The sequence below is a fragment of the Eurosta solidaginis genome, chromosome 4, assembly GCF_040869045.1.
Source record: "Eurosta solidaginis isolate ZX-2024a chromosome 4, ASM4086904v1, whole genome shotgun sequence".
NCBI lineage: Eukaryota > Metazoa > Arthropoda > Insecta > Diptera > Tephritidae > Eurosta > Eurosta solidaginis.
The window spans coordinates 69,907,530-69,916,166 of record NC_090322.1 but is presented as its reverse complement, the minus strand read 5'-3'; positions in this window follow the sequence as shown (position 1 = coordinate 69,916,166).

Below are 8,637 nucleotides of genomic sequence, written 5' to 3'. Positions count from 1 at the left end.
CACGGCATGGATAAATGCGTGACAATTAAAAATGTCCCTCTCAGAAAACATTCGGCATCAATTTTTTCAATTTCCAGCGAGATACTCGCCACAAAATAACGAGTGACGGTTCTTATTGTATTTATCCTCTTTGCCTCTACTGCAAAATTTTAAATTTGTTGGTAGAAGGGCCTTAGTGAGTTAAGATAACAATTTAGAATTTATCGTCGGTCTCATGGAAAACTATGACGCTAGAAATTCCAATGGAAGACACGGTTCTTGTTGGCGTGGAAAACTATCCCAGGGCCCGTATTACATATTGGGATGACTGAAAGCCATTTTCACTCAGAAGATAACTATGCAACTGTTAAATTATTTCTAAAAAATACAATGGAAACTAGTGTAGTATATTTGCACAATAAACTAACAAAATACAAACACGAATATGCATTTGCTATGTACGTTATTGCAAATACGCAATACCGAAAACCGTAGCATTTTTTTTTGTCAACTCTGCATAGCAATTGAACATTGTGACTTCATACAAGTGGCGAATGTTTGATTAAAACGTTCACAATAGTAAACAGCCTCGATCACCTGTTCAATTGCTGTTCGATTACTTAAATCATTTGGTCTATAGTGTTTTTCAAACATTTTTGTAGACGACTGGTATATTGCATTATTTACATATTTTAAAATGTTTGCCTAACTGGCTTCTCAAATTTAATATATTAAAAATAGATTTTAGAAATGAATATTAATATGTAGTCTGATTTTCTGTATATACATTAAAACAAAAGCTGGTTTGAAACAGAAATGGGCAATTCATGCCACAGGTCTTTGTTAAAACAAACTATTTGTTCTCACGTCATATCCAACAAGGATTTTCGCATGTGCAGCGCTACTGAAGACTTCCGAGAAATGTTCAATTACACCAAAACTGTCGTAATATTTCTAAATATAGTTACAACAAATTTTAACTCAGTTTTTTTTTTTTTTTTTGCCCTAAAAATCAGAACACTAAGATAAGGGGGATGTTACAGTTATGGATTGCAATTTAGAATATATGAGTCCGCCTCGATCGGATCAGCATCTTCAGGCTCTAGGTCTACTGCCATTGTATCTCCTGACATATTTTATTAAATAATAACTTGGTATCATTAGTAGTACATCATGAATTCAACTGTCAAGAGCTTTTGTGGGATCTTCTGATCAAGTTTGTATGATATATAAGAAGGGCGTATGTTTTATTTACTTCCGACTCTATGACAAAACAACAGAGCAGATGGAAAGAACAATGCATTTTGAGGGATGGAAACACATTTAAAAGTATTGCGATCACTTCCAAGTGTGACTGTAAAACTTTTCAGCAAACCCAAAACCCATTTAAGTCCGCAAAGTTCCTACAGTTCAACTAATGGATAACACTGCTCCCTTTTATCTTAGGTTTTTCGATGAAAGCTTCAACTGCAGTTAAAGTTGAGGCCAGTTTACTTTAGAAGCATTATTGAATTTTACTGCTCATCACAGTTTAAATTATTTATTTTTATTTGATCCAAAACGTAATATAAGCTCGCACTGGTCCTGTATATCACATTTTGCATTGGCGTTCGGTGACACTGATATGCTGAAAAAAAGTTTCTGTAATGGCTTTCGTAGCAAGTATTTATTTTTCTACTCCTATTTTTTCAAAACGGGTAAAAATTTTACCCTCTTCTGCCCGTTGAAAATACATCCCTACCGTTTCAGGTAGCGTACATCTTCTGTCCTTTTTTATTTACTTCACCTGATTATTCCATCATGCTCTGAAGTTATGAATCCAAGAGGTACTATTTGTCGCTACTTGACATATGCCATTAACCTGATCCACAATTACAGAGCTATTGTGATTTAACGAGCTTCGATCGTACGGATCGTAAAACGTAATACGGGCCCAGTTCGTCGTTCTTGTGTAAAGAAAATGTTTATTGTTAGCCACACTTTTTCGCGAACTCATGGTACTAAAGGTTGTTAAATCAAACTAAAAATAGTTTAGTGTATTTAAAAAAAAACTATAGGGGTTATTTTGTTAAAAAATCAATAGAATCAATAAATTTGCGAAGAAGTGTGACCAAAAAGCAATTTTTATGCGCCGTAATATTTTTTTTATTAGTTTATTGTATAAAGAAGTGCTAAATTAACAAATTGTAGAAAATTTTATCAGGAATGAAATTAATATTTAACTTCTTGTGTAAAACATATGTTTTCCGATATATTGATTAGAAAATATAACAATATTTTTTGTTTTTTTTTGGCAAAATATATTTGCACAACCCTACAAATCTGGACCTAAGCTTTCCTTAACGACCTGTGTAAGTCTTCCACGGGAAGATTAGAAAATTTTTAATCTTCTAAGGGACCGAAGTTATGTTGTAAACACGACACCCGTTCAAATTTCAGAACGATATCTCAGTGCCTCCAAAATTGAGAAATTAGTAAAAACGGTCTTTCATTTTTTAAAGTTCTCCGAAAAGAACTTAAAGCATAAAGTTCTTATGTTCAGAGTAACATCCGAGGGAGCGGTGAATTTTCTTTTTGTTTTATTTAGTGTTCAAATAAAAAACTGAATTAACAACACAAGCGCGGTATCCACATCACAAAAAAAATCCAGCCACAATTGAACTGAATTGGTAATTGAGCCATGTTATTCACCTTTCAAGAAAAATCATAGGCTTCTCGCTACCTTTTCCTAAAGGGTTTCTAGCAAACGAGTACCGAGTTGCCTTGGTTTCGTCGAGAGATATATGCGGGTATCATTATTTCTTGACGACCCTGTAAGAACACAGTCGGTTAAATACCAGGAATAACGGTGACTATATTTAGTTGTTTTTTGAATGGAATTTGCAATTCTGTTTAAGCACAAATGTTCTTTTTCTCTTGATTAGTGAGCTCTCTTTTACTTGAAAATGCACTTATATCAACTTTTAACAAATTTGCTTCTAATGCTTTGCTGAATCTGACTTTCGTGTCTTCCAGAGAAGTGAGGCCGCTTCATAAAGCATACAGAGATTTTTTCACCAAAAAAATTTATAAGAAATTCGTTTTTAGCGTTTTCTATGATGTGTATAAAAAAAAAATAAATGTAAGGCGCGATAACCTCCGAAGAGATCTAAGGCCGAGCTTCTCTTCCAATTTGCGTCGTGCTCCACTTGATTTTCCCTACAAATTGGCCGGACGGGACCTACATGTTTTATGCCGACTCCGAACGGCATCTGCGAAGCAGATGAGTTTTCACTGAGAGCTTTTCATGGCAGAAATACACCCGGAGCGCTTGCCAAACACTGCCGAGGGGCGACCCCGCTTAGAAAAATTGTCTTCTAATTGAAAAACCTTATTTCTAAAATTTTGATGTTGCTTTGCCCGGGGTGCGAACCCAGGGCATACGGTGTGATAGGCGGAGCACGCTACCATCACACCACGGTGGCCGCCCTATGATGTGTATATCGCGCTTTAATTAAAGATACGGTGTTACCGTGTAACTAAGGACAGTTCGTCTAAAAAATTTAAACATAGATAAATGTGTGTAACAATTAATGTACGCCATACATTTGTTTTGTATTGTATGTATTCACATGCAGCTCTAATTCTTAAATAAGATTGACTTTTGAACTCGCTTATAAAAGATTTTTACAAAACAAATTAATAAACAAACCTATTGACGCAATTATTTCAGTCTTCGTTATACGATACATGCATTCTTTAAAAACAGCATTATCTTTTAATAGCGTTTTATTTACATTATGCAAGGTTACCCAAAAACAAAACATTCAAAATCAAAACTGAATATTGTATAGAAATATATTTATTCATACATATACATACATAGAAACATTTTTTAAAAATTCACAATAAAATAGTAACAGTTACATAGTTTTTATTTGAAATTTACTCAAATACAATTAATTGTCTGAATATTATAAATAGAGATTATGCTAAAAGAAACTATAAAGAAATTAACAAAATGTAATTGTTTAATCAAATGCTTTTTTTCATTTTCAATAATTAAAATTATGTACATAGTGCATAAATCACTGGGTTGAAAATTAATTAAAATACACTGGAAAAAATAATGTAAGTTTTGCGTAATAAAAAATTAAATTAATGAATGCATGTAGTATGTCAGTTAAGGCAAATAAGGCCCCAAAATCAAAATAAAATACTAATTTAAGTATGAGTACATACATACATATGCATGCAAAATATATGCTCATACATACACATATGAAAACATGTGAGATACTTATTGTAGACTTAATTTATAAATACATATGTACATTTTATTTATGTAGATTATTGCTTTGGTATCGAATGCCTCTGGTTGTATCTCAATATACAAATACTATAAAGAAAGCCCATTAAAAAAAAAGAATCTCCAACGGCGCACATGGTTCTGCCAAAATTTAAATTTTGATAAACAACTTACATATGTACATATGTATATGTTCATGTACATATGTATATATTATATCGTCAATGAAAGTGCAACAAAAAATTACCTTATTTAAGGGTTACTATCTATATATATATATTATATATATATATATATATATATATATATATATATGTAAATAAGCAAGTTTAAAATTTCGCTCCCCTTTTGCGACCAAACTAAGACTAAATCAGTACCGGGTGTTTTTATTCCAACAGCTGATTGCTTCTTCTTGATTACTTTCCATCAAACGCCTTCCACAGCAATATGTCAGTTAATCGAATTCAATGAAAATTTTCTTTTGACTTGGCATTCTTCTGTACAGCAAATTGGTTGAATTCGCTTTGCCATCACCTTGTATAGATTCGCCTTGTACCAAACTATCCTCGCGTTCCAATGGACAGTAATCCAGATACTGATAGAAATTTAACATGCAAATGCAACAACAATGTGATACATATGAAAAAATTTGTTATTGCATTTGCATGTTAAATTTTCATCCGTTTCTGGAAGGTACGCAAAAGAGAAGGAAAGGAAAGGAGAAAACAGGAGAGGAGGAAAGGAAAATAAATGAAATAAAAGGGAAGGGTAGTACAGAAAAAAAGGAGATGAAAGGAAAGTGAAATACAGGACAAAAGGAGAAGCAAATAAAAAATGAAAAGGATATAGTGCCGTCTGTAGTAGTTGAATTTCAACCACTGGGTGAAGTCCAATTTATCACGTTAAGCAAGTTCCCATCAAGTTCTACGTTTTCAATACTTCATTACTAGATCACTGGCGCACAACTCCGGCAGACCTTCCAGTGCAAACGCAACTTTTTTTTGTAGTAGCACGTGTTTACATGGATAATGTGGAGCATAGAACTTACACATGAGATGTTTACTGCTTGAAGTTCAAGCTAAAACTGATTGATTGCTTGCTTTAAGGGCCAGTTATAGCCCCGACACAGAAGCAGTTTTTCATATAGATGAGCTTAAAGGTAAGGCCACATTAGGCTGCACTATGCAGCACTGCACTTCGCTACATATATTCTTATGAGGCAATTCACACCTACCGTCAGCAGCACTGCGCGACCCGGCACAGCGCGGCAAATTTGATCAACTAGGCAAAAAAGCCGCGTTGGGAAGTGCCGCGCAGTGCTGCTGCCGTTAGGTGTGAATTACCTCATAAGAATACATGCAAAGAATTTTGCACCATCTTTTTTCAATCTGGGCAAAAGAGTGTGGTACTCTCCTTCCTCATATCTTGAGGATGAGATGTCTTGGACCCATAGCCACGACCTTTTTCTTTTCCTTTCCTCTTCTTCGCACAAAAATGAAATAATTACAGCTTCAAAAACTGTGTCGTCCATTTTGCAAACAAAAATAAAAACAAACTTTTGCTGCAATGTGTCGCTCGATTGCCGCTTAATGTGAATTGCCAAAATATGTCGCTCTGTGAAGCGCCGCTGCTGCTACGTGTCGCGCAGCGTAATGTGCGCGTACCTTAACACAAGCTTATGCATTATGAGCAGCTTGCACGTATTTTTATGTAGAACGGTAGATTGAGCGACACTGGCACCATCTGATATTGAAAAGTAGCCAACTCCCAAATTTGTTTGCAAGCAAATCATAATAAGAAGAATATGACATTTGCTTTGGCTAAGGGTGTTGGCACACTTTGCAAGTGAAATTATTTTTCCCCCTGGTTGGTAACTTCTCTAACATTTTTCGCAATTAAAATATAATATTTGAATACGACACAAAATATGTTAGCAAGTATTTTAGTTGTATACGGAGAATGTTAATAACAGTGGTTCGCGAAATTTTGTATGTGAATTGGCAAGGCGTAATAAACTTCATTTGCGCAGTCTGAAGTTTCGTCATATTTACAAACGCAATATCTTGGTTCATTGTGGCGATGCTATTGGAATACATAAGCTTGTGTTAAACGCATCTATATGAAAAATGTAATTGTGCCGCGGCCTTTAATGGTGACTTAACCATAACCAGATAAAAGAGCTGATCGAACCAACCTTATGGAAATCAATGTAATCGATTAATGGTAAACGCTAAAGCCATAACCATACCATAGCCAACCAATTGGTTTTTAGTTTTTCGCAATATCCATAACCTAAAAATATTTGAGTTGGAGAATTTATTAACTTTTTGTAGAATTTATTTATTTTTATTTTTTTTTTTTTTTTTTTTGATACGCTTTGACTAAGAGACTTATTTTTTGTGGTATATGTTTGTAAGTTTTTGGGGTTTCTTCATTTCTATGAAATTTTCACGATTTTTAGGTTAAGGCACCACTAACTGATGCCAAGTTGATATGGATAAGTAAAAATGTGGTTATGACTATGTCAACTTTAACTCGGGCTTTACTCGATCTCTCTCGCTGCGCTAACACGAGTACAACCCTGAACTAGATCACAGCTGTAGTGAAAATAACGCATGGCGGAACAATACAAGGTGGCAGCATGGTGGCATACCTACAAACATAAATAAAAGCTCCATGTACTTTGAATTTGTAAATTCGATGGACTAATGTCAAAATCGTACTGCCCCGGAAGTTGATGCATCAAATCAAATAAAAAAAGTACACGATCAACTGTCCCGTGCTGCCACCTTGTATGGTTCCGCCATGGAATAACGAAGTTAGTATATTTAAGCTGTAAACACAATGCCGAGCGACAGAAATAAAGATGAAAATAATTAAAACTTGTTTAAATCTTTGCTTTACCACTGGACTGCTAAAACACGCCCAAATTTTAACAAATGTTTGTTCTAATTACCTTTTAGTTTTTAATAATATTAATCAATAGTTGGCGGTTTATTAATAATGATACCGAAACACGTCTTCTGATATCCCTCCAATTTTTTTGAACGTGTTTTCGCAGTAAAATTATAAATTACATATATGTAAAAAATAAACAATTTTTTTTTTTTAATACTATGTTTTTTTATACTTAAAAAAATTGAACAGCAGCACCGCTGGGGATGTTTGTCGTCATCTCCCGGTGGCAACGATAGAGATAAATCTATCGTCGCAAAATGCCGTCGTGTAAATTTCGCTCTTCGCTTTCATCTAATTCACCTTCATGTAATTACGGGATTCTATTTTTGACCAAGCGAAGTTATCGCGTCTATTTCGCGGCGACAAGGCATTGTGTTTGAAGCTTTATAGCGAAATTTTGCTAGAGAAAATTATTAACGGTTTTGCACCTTCATCGACGATATGTTTATGCTCGCACCATTCCCGCTTTTCAATTTGGAGTATTTATGTAAGGTAGTTTCAACTTCAATTAGCAGGAAAGAAACAATTTTTGGTCTCTGTAGGGGTTACCTTCTATGTAGAGCAGTAATAAAGATAATTTATTAATTTCACTCGAACGTAAAATATTGATGTATTTGTTTACATAAAGATTTTTGTGTTTCGAAACTGCCTTTCAAAAATACTTCACGTTGAAGGGGTGGATAGTTGATTTTTTTATAAGGCCGTGCTTATGCATCGGGAATTTTTCGCTGCATGTACATTGTTAAATAAGAAATTAGAAGAATAGGAAAAAAACTATTCTTCCGGAATATTTGTTTTGATTTTAATTTTCTTTTTGTTTTCGTTGTTGTTCTTGTGTTTTTTTACCTTATTGTTGCTGGCTTTGCTTTTAGTATGGATAATTTTACAACAAATCTTCCGGAAGAATAAGAAAAATGTATTAGTCCGAGATTTCCAGACGAATATCCATTTACTGTATGTTGTACGTATTTGTAAGTATAAATAAGAAGTTTCATATCAATACGCAAAAGTGTACTTTTAGTTTTTTCGGGTCTTCTAAATGTACCTTACGATGTACAGACACACAAAAAATTGTATTTGTTGTATTTTGTAAAATATTACGCCTTTCTCTCAATTTTCGTTTGTAATTATTGCGATTTGGTATGGAGCTCCTCAAATAGATACTTTCATATATCGTAGTTTTAAAGGGAATCTCATTTTTTTTTTGGAATTTTTTGTTTGCCAAATGCAAAAATGTACACCATGGAAGTCTTATGGTAGAAAGTTTTATGAAGTTTTCTGTCCTCTTGTAAAATATTGAACGTTCAAGTTACGCCTTTACCCAACTATATCAACCATGATTATGTAAATATCTTTGTAAGATATTTGTATGTAATACGTATATAGGACTACACTTCATTTTGAAGATCTTT